The 11407-nt window shown below is 36.4% G+C and overlaps 1 protein-coding gene across 2 annotated transcripts in view; it reads right to left on the bottom strand.

Moving 5' to 3' along the window:
- The window catches only part of nyap1 (neuronal tyrosine phosphorylated phosphoinositide-3-kinase adaptor 1), a 34430-nt gene that overhangs the window by 22844 nt on the left and 179 nt on the right, over positions 1-11407 (bottom strand). Inside the window, exon 1 of one of the 2 annotated variants that reach the window (XM_077739944.1) lies at positions 10936-11253. The exons of the other annotated variant lie outside the window; for it this stretch is intronic. The gene's annotated coding sequence lies outside the window, so the exon portion shown is untranslated. Of the gene's footprint in view, positions 1-10935; positions 11254-11407 lie in introns of those variants that run through there. 2 annotated transcript variants of the gene reach the window in all.

Genomic DNA, 11407 nt, shown 5'->3' on the forward strand with positions numbered 1-11407 from the left:
ATGAAAAAGTATACTCATGTTTCCGCCACATAAGTACAATATTTTGGGAGAATTTTTGAAAATAGAGTGTATGGCCAGACAAAGTATAATTCCATTTTAAAGTTCCAAAAAGTCTAAATAAAAGGTTGGTTTTTTTGTTGATTTAACTTTTTTCTTGGAGCAATAACTTAAAATGTCTGCTATTGGTTGGCAAAGGTGGCAAAAGGCCAAAGCTAGGTGAGAGTGAGGATAATCGCCTTAAGAAATGGATGGAATTCCCAAAATGTCTTACAAAATTCTCAATGCTTATTTCAATTTTGGAGATTATAATCTTCCAATCATTTGCGCTTCGCAACTCATTTGGGAATACAGAATTTCACACTGGAGGCCTTCCTATGCCATCTGAAAAAATGGGGCTTCAACCTAGTAATTGTACAACCTTAAATGGGCAATAAACATTTCATGAGCAGACAAAAAGCTTTTACTACCTTACCCCAAATTCTCATGGTCCTTTGGACCAAATGCATACTGATGTAAGCTACAACAAACTTCTGTATCTTTCAACCGTGAGGCGCGTTGCATGAATAAATAGAGTGTTTTACTCTAAATGCATGCACACTTTGGGCAGAAATCTGGCTCTTTATGTAAAGCGCTAAAAATCATCGACAGAATTGGAGAAATTCATTTGTTCTACATATTATTTACTTATTTATCATTACTATATATTGATTTTCTATGTGTTTGCTTGTTTGCTGTTGCGTCCATAGACTCAGTGAGTGGTGTGACTTGGCGCTGAAAGTCTCCAAAAACCATAGAAGTCATCCTGGACTTCAGACGGAACAAGCCCACTTAACTCTGATGACCTCAATTGGACTACTTATTTATTGATTATTTATTTGTCTGTCTCTTGTTATTTGTGCACTAGGTGGTGAAAGCTTTAAATCTTGTTATACTTGTATAATGACAATAAAATCATTCAATTCAATAAGCAGAAGTACAAATGGTTATATATATATATATATATATATATATATATATATATATATATATATATATATATATATATATATATACATACATACATATATACATACATACATATATACATACATACATATATACATACATACATATATATATATATATATATATATATATATATATATATATATATATATATATATATATATATATATATATATATATATATATATACATATACATATACATATATATATATATATATATATATATATATATATATATATATATATATATATATATATATATATATATATATATATATATATATATATATATATATATATATATATATATATATATATATATATATATATATATATATATATATATATATATATATATATATATATATATATATATATATATATATATATATATATATATATATATATATATATATATATATATATGTTACGATATATATATACATATACATATACATATACAGCCTACTTTTTGAACTCATACTTCAATTGTTTAATTTTATGGCAAATCTTAAATGTACTCTAATGCAAATGTAAAGCAGATTATATTTTAATGCCTCTAGCGTTATGTACATTGCAATTTTTATGTCAGGCCAAAATTGATAATGAATAAAGATGAATAAATAAATTGATGAAATTGAATTATATATCAGACAATAACGAAAGCCGCTCGGCTCACATAATATTTTTATGTTTTACTGTCAGCGTGAACGTGTGTGAAAAGTCATTCATAGGAAGAAAAAAAATACTTGTGTCTACACATAACAGTTTTAGTAAATTAGTGTTAGTGCCATTTACATGGATTGAGAGTTGCTCTCAAAATAAACCTTTTTGACCAAAAGTAACTTTGGCATATTAGCACTTAAAACACTCAAATGGAAACACATTAACAAATTTTCTACTGTTCTTATAGTCCTAACGTTAGTTCATAAATAACTCAGTGGTTGCCAGTTAAAAACTAGCTCTTGGGGGGCTCGACTTTTATGTTGTCAAAACAATGTGTTCTGTACCGCCTATTGTAATTGTGGGTTCACCAGCACACAAAAAAAATCCTACCAGTATTAGCTATTCAATTGCAATATTACTGTTCTGGCTGTAAAAGAAATTGACAGTCTGTTAACAATTTTTTTGTCACACGGTGCTGCAACCATCATGACCCGCTGCACTTATCGCTTAGCATACGGCACACTATATGTCGCCAGCCGCTAGCTCTTACACAACACGGGTTGTCAAGAGCTCCATTTTGTTTACTTTCTGTGTCACACGCACAAAAGTTGTTAAATGTCACATCGAATCACAGAGAAGGCAAAGCAGCTTGAGGAGACCTTGCCATGAGAGTGGAGCAGTCAGTAGAGGCCGGACAATAAATTGAAGCCAGGAAAAAGCATTTTTAGCATCTCAGATTTTGTGGATGTAGTTTTAGTTGCCGTATTTACCGGCATATAAGCCGCATCTAGAAAATTGCCTTAAAATTGTTTAATCTTACAATTTCTTCCTCTTGTTCACAATCTTCACCTTCATATTCATGGTTTTAATAGGAAGTACAAATGTGTTACTTTAAAGGGAAAATCTTCGCATATGGTATTTCTGAGATACTGTATGATCAAAAGCACATTATTAGGGTCAATATCATAAGGAAATTAAAATGCCTGTCTTTGTAAATGCAAAATATCAAATTATTTAAATTGAAAAAAGGAACAAGTCTATCTTAAATATAATCTGATACTTTTGATGACAGAAATTACAATTTTTTTTTACCAGTAGTTTAAGATGTTACATAGTTCTAATGTCAAAATATATCTTGATTCTTGCCAGTCAAAGCACATTTAACTAGGTAGGACGGTGGCATCCTTGGTAAGAAAGTGGCGCCCCTGGGCTAGCAGTCACTGGCACAAGTGAGTTTTTTCACGTTTTATGCAAGATAGGGTTTTTTTTTTTTACTGAATTTCATTCATAGACGTCAAATTTATTTTTGTTTAGAGTTTCATCTGTTTTCTCTATTTTGAAATGAATGACCGTATCGGCCTCATTGTCTTGTGTCATGGCATCATCACGTCATGGCGTCATGGTGTTATGGCGTCATGGCGTCATGATGCCATGGCGTTATAGTGTTTTGTCTTTGTCACCTTGTAATTTTGTGCATGCTGTCTTTTTATACACATATAAGCCTTTCCCTTGATTCAATCACCATTTTTTTGTCAGACAAATGCCGCTTATATGTGAGTAAATACAATAATTTTGTGGAAAACTATGAGAAAAACTACAAATTCAGAAAGTCACATGGCAAAATAGTACTTCAGGTGGGAAATGGACTAAAAGTATTCTGTGTGCTCATGCAGGAGGAAAAGAGGTGTAGCCAAAAGCCAGACACATGCTCCACTGACCCACCCCTTCTCTGTTTACCGTATTTTTGTACTACACAGGTATGTGTATTCAGTATTTTGATGTTGACAGTCAGAGTGGACGGAATTTCAGAACAACCGCCACCTGGCCATCAAAACTCATCTGCTATTCAACCATAATTACAAAAATCCCAACAGCCCCAAGCAAAACAACCGTCAGAGCTGAGTGAGTCTCCCTGTAACCCATTTTTGTTTGTTTTTCCCCACGCACATAACTGCATTCGCTCGACTTCATTCATCTCAATACTTGCGTTTTGTCTCACACTGCGATTTGGGCTATATTCCCATAACTTCACTGGATAGCAACAAACATGTTTTATCTATATGCTGTGATTTAGGCACTTGACAGAGAATATGACATCTTAGCTTTTCAGATTTATGAGAACAGGGACACCTCTGAAAACAAACTTGACAGCATTACATCACAGCCTCCTTAAAATAAACCCGTAGACACCGCGGAACAGCAAACTTATGTTAACTTTTGGTGTTAGCCGTCTCTTTCACTTGCGACATTTTTGCCCTGATTGAAACAAGCAGTAGAAGCGTTGGTGCGATTAACTCACAAAATAGACCACAAGTGGACTTCATTCAATTCACTGCATTGAAAATCCCCCAAATAAGCGAGTTACAAAGTAGGCAGAGCACATAAATTCATTCCCACACACTGTTTTCCCACTCATTTATCTGCTTGCAAACAGTCCGCATCAAGTCTGTTATGAACAAGATCCCCGTTAAAAGGCTTCCCGATATCCGTTCATGCAATTTTCTAATAAATACACAGCAAATGTACTATATTCCCATAGTTCTGGCTCATTTTGGGTTTTAGTTAAGAACGGGTATTGGCTATATGTATGCTGTATATTAAATACACAGCAAATGTACTATATTCCCACAGTTCTGGCTCATTTTGGGTTTTATTTAAACATGGGTATTATCTATATGTATGCTGTATATTAAATACACTGCAAATGTACTATATTCCCATAGTTCTGGCTCATTTTGGGTTTTAGTTAAGAATGGGTATTGGCTATATGTATGCTGTATATTAAATACACAGCAAATGTACTATATTCCCATAGTTCTGGCTCATTTGGGGTTTTAGTTAAGCATGGGTATTGGCTATAGGTATGCTGTATGTTAAATACACAGCAAATGTACTATAATCCCATAGTTCTGGCTCATTTGGGGTTTTAGTTAAGCATGGGTATTGGCTATAGGTATGCTGTATGTTAAGGGATGATGTAATTTCTTCTTTGATTAGGCACTCGTCCGCCTCCAGATACTACAACACAAAAGCAAAGGAGGATAAATAAAGTCAGCCTTCGACTGAACCTAGTTGTACGTCATCTGAATGTAAATGCTAAATCGATTCACTCAAAAGGCCTCGTCGCCGCTACATCAATCCTAGAGCTTGTACAAGTTACTAGGAAGGTCATAGAGAATGCATGTTTGTTGCACTTTTATGTGTGATTGGCAGCTTTTCAGCTCGGGATCTCACTTGGCCAATCCCCGCTGTCCCCTATAGCCTAAAATGAAATTAAAATCTACTACTACTAACTGTGACAATTGACTGATGACTGAGGACTCTCAGGACTATCACCAAGATATAACCTGCTCGTGTGCTTGACAAAAATAAAAACACAATCGTAAAAAGTCATCATTCAACATATTATCTTATTGTCTTTTAAAACGTCATTCAATGGTGCTCATGATCACAGCTTCACATTTCAGTAATAGAAAAAGAAAGCACTCCAAACATAAGGAATGCCCAACAAGAGGAAACGAAGCACTCGCTCAAACAAACAAACCTGTCACCTCAATTGACTTTTATATGCCGCGTGGAGATAAATCCTAATGAAGTGGGTAAAGGGAAGCGTCTTTCTTTTTCATCTTTTTTGTTCCTCCTAACCCAGTTGCACGATATATATTCTCTGCTAGCACTGGCAGCAAGTACATGTCAGTCCAAGTTGAAACTGCAAAAGTGGCAAAGCTTTAAAAATATATCCGGATACCCAGCAACAAACACAATATCGGTCACTACATTCTTTCTTTTAAAATGTTGTGTTTACTAAAGTTTGTTGTTTTCAACAATGACATCCCAAAAGCATATTAAAACAAAAGAGAAGGACAAATAGGAATAGAAACATTTAGTGGAAAGGCTTTTTATTTATTTATTTATTTAAATCCTTCGAGTTTTTGTTCGTACAGCAAACTACAGTACAACTGCATTACCAGCAGCTATGCTTCCACAACCCGTAACCAGTGAGATAAGTACTAAATAATATACAATACAGTTTATTCATTCATTTTCTGCACCATAATGAGAAGAAAACAGAGAAGGAAATGAACAAAGATAAAATGCCTGAAGAAAATTACCGCACATCATTATTCTTAATTAAAAGCTGAGTGACTGAATTGAGAATTGACTGCTGAAAGGTGCATACAAAGACGCGATTCAAAAAAGTATTTGACTTCAATTTGCATATATTGACGGTGAAATGTACGCGTGACCTTATAATGTGCTGAGCAACCTTGGAAATTATACGTATTATTCATTAGGTAAGTGTTGAGTCAATAGGATGCCTGTTTATTCATTTGAGATTTTCTTTCTCTTCAACAGGAATAGTATAAGAGATACTTGTCCAATTTACATAAGCATGAGAATGAAGTTTGCTTGTCTGCGTGCTAAAGTGTGGAAAATTGATTGATGGTTGGATTACTGCCAGTGAGTAAAAAGCTTGCGTTATGACATTTCTAGTAAAGGGGCCAATATATTATATTTGAAATTTCTCTATTAAAGTGTCCCGTTTGTCACTTTCTGTTCTTTTATGCATTTGATATTTAAATTAGTGGCATTCTGATAGAGGTAAAACTATTGTAAACATGTCAGGCTTTCACAAATTTCAATCATGAAAGTGCTTTGCATTTCGCCTACAGGGAATCTGCAACCTATACAAACATGAACTAATATATAATTTGTCAATAAACATATTAATAGATAAATACTTGGAAACCAATAGAAAATGTGCACAATCTAGCTTACTCCACAATGACCGTCATACTACATCAAAATAAGTTATTTGTCCTTGAACACAAATATACAAAACATAACATTTTAGCTTTGATTTTTATGTACATGCATAATATGTCTTTGGAATGTCCGAGGGAAACCGGAGTACCCAGAGAAAACCCACGCACGCCCGAAGAGAACATGCAAACTCCACAGAAGTGGACTGACCTGAATTTGAACCCAGACCGACGCGCTAACCACTCAGCCGCCAGGCCGCCGCATATATCTAATCTTATTTTCTGAGCCGCTTTATCCTCATTAGGTTCGCGGGGTGCTTGAGGTTCGGTGGCCATTCCATCGCAGGGCACAAAGAGACGGACAACAATACACACTCAGACCCATATACAAGGGACAATTTATAGTGTTTCGGATTATATATGGCAGTTTTTTTTCATAGGGGGGCGACTTATGCGTGAAATAATTAATACATTATTATATCGTTTCACATGTTATTTTCACATTAAACTACAAGACGGTGTTCTAGGCCTGTGTCGCTAGAATTATCTGAATAACTCTTAACATGTTACGTCGTTACTGACATTACGTATACGGTATACTAACGTTACATGCCTGGCGCATGTCAGTCATGTAACGTTAGTATCCACTTATTCGGCCTGTTGTTCTCTATTTCATTTTTATTTTAAATTGCCTTTCAAGATGACGTGTATGTTTTTGGGGTTGGATTTTATAAAATAAATTTCTCCTAGAAATGTGACTCATTCACCAGTGCAACTAGTATGTTTTTTTTCTCTTAAGAATGTATTTTTTGGCTGGTGCGACCTATAGTCCAGAAAATACTATATACTAATTTATACAAAACTCCAAAGTTGTTTGGCGTTTAAAATTATTTGTGTATGTATTTATATATATATATATATATATATATATATATATATATATATATATATATATATATATATATATATATATATATATATATATATATATATATATATATATATATATATATATATATATATATATATATATATATATATATATATATATATATATATATATATATATATATATATATATATATATATATATATATATATATATATATATATATATATATATATATATATATATATACACACACACAAAGCTTTTTCTCAATTTCGCTGCTAAAAAAAACCAGTTTTTCTTCTGTTCCATGATAATACATCCATAATTGCCAACACAGACAGGGTTATCCACCAGATGAGAGAAATGGTCTTAAAATGTCAGCATCTGTCACATCTGTCTTACGTCCATCACTACCTTGCCACGGCCCACCTTCTTTCATCTGCACGTCCTCAGTGAGATGGATGGGGGGGGGGCTTCCATTGTCCCCTCCCATATGAATTTATGGTTTGAATCATACACAATAAATCCCCTTTTCCGGGATCATACATGAAATGAAATGTCCATCATAGTATGTGATTTGTGAGATCTCAATGGTCCCACTCTCCCCTCAAAGGTGACTTTACTGGTTTTGAAACATTGGATTTCATTGTGCCACAACCCACAGTCCTTTTCTTTAAAATATGAACCAAAAAAGGCACAAAACACTATTTTAATGCCATTTTGCTTTTCGCCAGAAAGCCAGTCAATTACTGGAAGTAATACTATAAGCAAAGTATTACTAAAATTGTGACATTTAGTGAGGAAAACTGTTTTGTTTGCAAAATTATATATAACTATTGGAAGGAGAGCTCAGTAATTTTGTAAAACAAATCTGTTCATAGCTGAGGTTTCCCCTTGCTGGGTTTCATAAATAGAAGGAAGATATCATATATTATAAATGGGAATTGTGATTTTCATAATAAAGAAATGTCATATTTGTTTAGGGGTGTGTCGAGTTGTTGTATCCAATGTTTAATGCAGGAAAAGTAAGTGCTTGTAGTAAAACTACAAATGTACAAAGGTGAAATGTCAGATGCAACTACCTTTGAATAAGGCCTTTGTTGTCAAGTCTTGGATATACAGACATGACCAAATATACATTATTTTTATGTGAAAGGTGGTTTAAAATAGTGGATGAAGTTCCTAGATCACATAATTTGGGCGGTGAGACTATCTCAAGTTATGTTGGAAAGAGAAAATTCATAGTTTAAGCCATGCTGGAACAATACTTGTATTTAGCTCCTCCTTGATAAAGGAATCGACATAAAAAGACGATAAAAATCAATGTGGGGACAAATCTTTTAACCTACTTAGACTTATATTTCAATTTTTACATAACAATGACAAATAATCCTATGTTTATGAATTCAATGAGATGGGCAACAACGTTAACAGGCATTGTTAACACACAGACTATAAATGCCGATCGACCAGAACGCAGTTATTAAAAATCAAAAGTAAATTAGGCGCTTTAAAATGTTTTTATATCTTTTGTAGTTCATACTCTTTTCTTTCTATTTTGGATACATAAAATAACTGTTTCACATTTTGGCTTGGGCATATTGGAACGGTCTTGTCCTTAAATGCTTTCATTCAAGAGACTCGAACCATAACCACATATTCACGAGGCAGACGTGCTAAACGTTATCAGACCTTGCTGTTTGAACATTTAACAGTTTGTTTCTCCACAATATTTCCACCGGGGAGACTTAAATGTCTCCCTGTACTTCCCTTTTTCAAATATCTACATTTGAATTGAGTGTAGTATAAATCCTCAAGGATGAGATGTTTAGTTATGCCACCTTTATTGATGCATCTAAAGAGACAGCGTGGGATAACCATACAGACTTCCCTCTGCCTCAACGCTCCAAAAGCAAGCGTGAGCATATCCTGAAACCGTCCACCCCCCTCCCAAAGACATACCCTCCCTACTAACATGATGGACGGAACCTGTACACACACACACACACACACACACACACACACACAAGCACCCCCCTGTTTATCTGAGCCTAATTATACTGGTAGTTGAAATTCAGTCTCAAGGTCAAAGTGAGAGTGAAGAATCCAACACGCCACAGTCTCCTGCTGTCATATTCCAATGTGATTTGCTCATACATACAACAAATTGAATGTATTCTCCGCAAAAGTAAAAAGCAGATACATGAAATTCCAGCAATTGTGGGGCCTTTTATAAAAAAATAATAATATAGTAGTGAACTGATCAACTGTTACAACTATGGAAACATTCAATCATTTATTAGCTGCCATTCCTCACAATTCAAAGTGGATTGGACCAGTAGAGGAACAAATGTGGACAGATCCCCAGTGAGAGTGTCAATGGACCTCTTGAATTGCATGGTCAAGCGGGGTACTAGTCACGTCTCACTTGTGGGCCCCTACAAATGTAAAAATGGGAGGGGTGTTGGCAGACATATTTTAACATGAAACACTAGATCAGTGGTCCCCAACCACCGGTCCGCGAGCTACCTGGTGCTCCATAGGAGTAAAAAATATTAACGTCTTCTATCTCGCGCTCTGACTTGAAATTAGAAAAGCTCTTATAATAATAATAAACAATCGCTATTATGTCGTTTGTGCACCAACCACACCCACACACAATTTTGTCTTAAGTTGTCACCCTCCCCAAAATAATAGTTTTACCCATCCACGGTGAGGAAAGGGTTGAGATCCGCTACATTAGATTGTACCAAGGCATATAATGTTACGTTTGTTTTACACCTCAACCCCTCAACACCTGCAAATCAGCCCCCCTTGATGACAGGGCTTTCAGCATCCCTCTTCCCACGAAGCTCCGCCCCTAGATTGGACATTTAGTGTCGTCAATGTCAACCAATGAGTCAATCACACATTTAGTGAAATCCTCAATCACCATGTAAACATAAGAATGCTCTTAAATTATTTCATGTATGCCTTGACACGTTTGTAATATTCTTCTTGTCCAGATGTGCCAATACATAAACACCTGGCCATACACACACATGGGGCTATACATAAAACTGCATCCTGCCATGCTTTTATCATGCAGATGTTTTCCATCACAGGCCTTGCAGAATGAGGCAAGCACACGCACGCGGTTCCAAGCGGGGGCGCGCACGATCGGGCATCACCGCTCAGCTGACTGAGGAGCTTGTTTTGGGGTGAAATATTCATAAGGGGGCGGGGAAGAGGATCGGGGGTCATGTCTGCGCTTGTTTAAAGTGCGCGCCGTTGGGGGTGTGCATGCCATTTTGCACCCCAAAAAAACACTAAAAATGCAATTATGATAATAAAGGCCCGGTGTCTATTAGGTGGGCTTCAAGGTTGATTTTCTTCTGCACTCGGACTAGCTAGCTGTCATGTCGATGTTTGTGGTGAATATTTTAAATAAAATAAAAGGAGAAATAGTCCAAAAGAGTACTGGTCAGGCCGACGCGAGAAGCCGCGTCGCAGCGGCCGCGAGCGGACAGGACAACCCGCTGGATAAGCCGCATTTCTGGACGGCGACATCTCGCGAGTGAGTGATTTGTGGCGCAAATAAGATGCCACGATTGAAAGTCAGACCTACCTTGGCGTTAAAAGCGATGGCTGGCGCAGAAGCAGACTGGCCTGCCGCCAAGCGCTCGCCGGATGAGACAACAACAAAACCACGCCGGTTGTTGATGACACAGCTGTCCTGTCCTGCCTGCTAAGGCGCCGTTGAGAGGGCGTGAAATTCAGGGGGTGATCAAAATCCCGCTCTGAATGTGTCAAGCGAATCCGGCTTCGAAAATCGATGATTTAGAAGTCTACCTCCCGATGGACGCCTTTCTCTTGACGTGGTAGTTCTTCCATTTTTTTAGGATAAACAGCGCGGCTCGGCGCAGCCTCCTGATTGGGAAGCATCGTGCAGTTCAATGCGACGTTGGAGGGAGAGGTGGGGGGCGGAGGGCGGGGTGGGGGGTGGTGGAGGGTCTGTGCAATAAAAAAAAACACACGCGCGCGTCCTTCTGTGTTTGAGGGGGGGGGGGCGTGTTTGCGGGCTATGGGGAAGCGAAGTG

The sequence above is a fragment of the Stigmatopora nigra genome, chromosome 19 (assembly GCF_051989575.1).
Source record: "Stigmatopora nigra isolate UIUO_SnigA chromosome 19, RoL_Snig_1.1, whole genome shotgun sequence".
NCBI lineage: Eukaryota > Metazoa > Chordata > Actinopteri > Syngnathiformes > Syngnathidae > Stigmatopora > Stigmatopora nigra.